The following is a 3,910-nucleotide window of genomic DNA, read 5'->3' as shown; positions in this document are numbered from 1 at the left end:
GATTTCGATTAACTTTTAAATTCAAAAAATATTGGTCCAAATCAAGAATTACTATTTAGTCAATATATAAAACTAATTAAGAGTCAAATTTTGTTTGGATTAAAACATCTAACTGTATACTTTATTAGTTCAACGTTCGTTGGAAGCTATTTCATCCAATATCCAAGCTCATGCCTTTCTACCCATTAGATGTCATGACGTGTCAAAACATGACTAATAAGATCATGTCATGTTTTCAAAATGTGGTATGTCAAGTAAAAATAATAACCTATCAAAGCCTTCAAAATGTTTAAGTGACACATTTGGATCAATTAGATACCATTTTGTTACCACTTCATTTTGATCGGTTAGATGATTCAAGGAAGCTAATCAAATCAGTGTGAAAGAGTTTGTTTGCAACATCGCCTCCTCTTATGTGCGACAGCGAGTGTGTGTGTGTATACTATTTGTTTGCGATTATAATAGAAATTTGTATCATGGCGATTCTAGAATAAATTACGAATAGTAATAAAAATTCGACATTGAATTATCAAGCTCTTGGATCAAAGTTCAAGATGATAATTGAAACCAAACTAGTGAGCCATTGGACAAGACTAACTGCATTGGATTCAAGATTACACTCTCAAGCCTTCTATTTAATTCAAGAGCAAGCTATCAAACAACTTATGTAAAACGAGAACTAGATATATTTTTGGATATGCAAATGAATACGTCGGAAATTTAGCACGCACGTCCATAACATTTTAGCCTGGATGGTGCTTATTCCAGATTATATGTTTCGTTTTAAGAAACGATAGCGTATGACTAACCACCAAGTGAGACGCACATATACAAGTTCAGGAAAGTATAGTCCCAGAAAAATTAAGAACATCTAACTAAAATTTTTAGATAATGGTTGGAATAACAAAAATTAATTCCAAGCTCTTAAGAAAACCATTATAAATGTAATATTAGTTAGATATTGCATATTTCAAATACATAGTTATTGAGACTAGTAAATGTATTTCATCACCTAAGAAGGGAAAATGGAACAACACAAGAAGGAAAGGATAAAAATGAGTGCAACATTAGCATATCATGTGATCAGGACATTAAAGAGTGAAAAAATGGGAAAACCTCCCGGAAATTCAAACATAATAATGAATTAAAAGGAAATTTAATTTTCACCTTAAATGAAAATAAACCATGACACGTGGTAGCTAGTGAAGATTTTAGCACATGTCAACAGATAACATTAGTAGTTGCTAGCTATCACCATTCACCTGCAAGGCTGCACCCACAAACTGCTTTAATCTCTCTGAGATTTTTGCAGCTCCGTATCCTGATGACATTGCACATTCTCCCACCTAACCATTACCAACCAAACATATCTACATCATATATTAGAAATTTAGAATCCACAAACTAATTATCCTAAGTAGATTAGTATTTAGATTCTATGAATTTTGAATTAAAAGAGTGAGTTTTGAATGGTATATCTTATTATCTTTAGGATTAATTTCATTAATGATCACTCAACTTTCAGTTTATTGCACTAAATTAATTACAACTATTTCAATTGTGATTCTTAGGTAGAGAAATAATTTTTAATTACAAATAACAGTTCATAACTTTATGTGATACTTGAGCAAAACTTAGTGATTTTTCTGCAATAAAATAAACACTAAACTATGACCCTCATAAAATAGACAGGCGGGTAAAGTATAGGTGTGTTATAACAAATTCGGACATAGTTTAGGGTCAGCCATTTTCCCTATATAAAACCAATCCTTGTTTTTATATGTACTCTCTGTTCAAATTTAAGTATCTTAATTAGTTTGACTAAACACAAAGTTTAAAGAATAAAATGAAACTTTTGAATTTTGTGTTCCTAAATTAAAGATGTGTGTAGTGTATTAAAATATCATTTGAATCTTATGATTTTAAACTTATCATATAAGATGTTTGAGAAAGAGACACTTTTCAAAACTCACCCAAAAAGAAAGTAAGATACTTATCCATCGGTGAAGCTACATAAAATATGAATCTCGGCGGGGAACAAAAACGAAAATAAGGTACTTATCGATTCGGTATATATTTAGAGCAACGTGTTTATGTACATATAAATATTGAACTCCTAAATAAATACAAAAGACTAGCTCAAGTGACTGAAAATCCTCTGCTGAATACACTAACCCATTGTTGAATCAAAGAAAAAAAAACAAGGAAAGAGGGATGCAAAGAGAGCCAATAGATGCTAGTACCTTTGAGTGTATGGAATGGAAGATGGTGTCACCAACGACAGTATAACTAGCATTTATAACTTGTACGCCTTCTTCATGAAGCATACGGATAATATCATTGAACATAAACTGATTATCCAAACCAGTAATTAGAGCAACCTCTAGAGCTGAATTCACATGATTGATTTCAACATGTGGCAGTGATACCCCTTCCATTCTTTCACTGCAAAAATTTGAGCTAGGAATTTCACCTCTTTTTAAGCTCTCTTTCCTCTCTCTCATTCTTTCCAAATCGATCTGCAGTTTCTTGATGTAGTTTGCTGCTTCTTGATTGATCTGGCAGTGACAAGAATCCCTGGAGAGCCCACATAATCATCATAAATGTGTAACTAATGAAACAAGAATATGCATATGTAAAATAACTCTCTCTCTCATTGAACTTGAAAATGTGTAAATAATGAATCCCCTCCCCTTCAAGAATCCCCTTTCCCCTACCCGCTATGTAATAAAAAAAAGATTTAAAAAAAAAAAAAAGTTTGAAAATAATGCATACTAGTAATAACTACTGTTATAGTGCAGTTTCACATTTTTGTTTGTGATGACTCACGCCCCCTCTAAAAGAGAGAAATTCTTCTAGATCTCAGTATATATATTATGTCTGAACATACGCCAAGTCAGAGGGATCGGATTATGGGAAGATGAGGTAGATGAAGAGGATAAGATCTGAAAATGTGCATATATAAAATAGAGTTAACAAACATGTGGAGAAAAATAAAATCAAATTAGAAGGGGAAAAGATCAACCGTAGAATTCTTCTGATCATGATGCACAAGAGAATTGAGCTTCAAGTAGAGATCTTTCATTTGATTTCTTCTGTTTTTCTCAATTGTCTTTCTGTCAGCTCTACTTGAAAATGAGGAGCTAAGGTTGTGACCCAGCTGCTCCATCTATATACCTCTCCAACTAACTTGGAAAATACTACAAGATCTCTTAGTCCTACTATACTAAGACTATCAATTTGTGGAGCTCTGAAACATTGAGGAGTCAAAAGTTGAGGATGAATTAAATGAAAGCAAAGGACTAGGCTACAAACATGATTATATGTGTTTGTTATGAAGGTCTAAGAAACGTTTTTTTCATGTTTGGTTGAATAAAATATGTTTTCTAGGAAAATAATTTTATTAAAATGAGGAAGATGGTTTTAGGGTTGAAAATAGGAAAACAAGTCTCACAGTGATATTCCATGTTGATTGTCTCCCTCCTACCCCCAATTCCATCCCCACTTCTCTCCCACCCCTGCAATTTCACCCAGAGGCGTATCTAGCCTACAAGATAGGGGTTCAACTGAACCCCAAACTCTCGACGCGGAGCCTAAATTTATGTGTAAAAAATTATTAAAATTTCAATAAACAGTAGATATGAACCCCTAACTTTAAAAATATAATGGGTTCAATGCTAAAAATCTTAAGATAGAACGCATAAAATTTAAATCCTGGATCCGCCTCTAATTTCATCCCCACCCGACTCACTCTTCGCAAGCCTAGCTCAAGGCCAAAGCCACTAAGGCAATGGCTTTGGGCCCCCAAATTTTTTTATTAAGTTTTATGGCTAATTTGTTTAAAAATTTCTTGTTACTTATAGTATTTTTATGTAATTTCTAAATATGTAAATTATTTTTCAAAAAACTT

The 3,910-nt window shown here is 32.7% G+C and overlaps 1 pseudogene; it reads right to left on the bottom strand.

Moving 5' to 3' along the window:
* Positions 1-1,244: 1,244 nt before the first annotated feature.
* Positions 1,245-3,169, bottom strand: LOC132034958 (transcription factor bHLH162-like; annotated as a pseudogene).
* Between the last annotated feature and the right edge of the window lie 741 nt (positions 3,170-3,910).

This window comes from Lycium ferocissimum, chromosome 10, assembly GCF_029784015.1.
Source record: "Lycium ferocissimum isolate CSIRO_LF1 chromosome 10, AGI_CSIRO_Lferr_CH_V1, whole genome shotgun sequence".
In the NCBI taxonomy this organism is placed as follows: domain Eukaryota; kingdom Viridiplantae; phylum Streptophyta; class Magnoliopsida; order Solanales; family Solanaceae; genus Lycium; species Lycium ferocissimum.
Note: the sequence above shows the minus strand (reverse complement) of the source record. Positions and strands in the feature narration are given on the sequence as shown.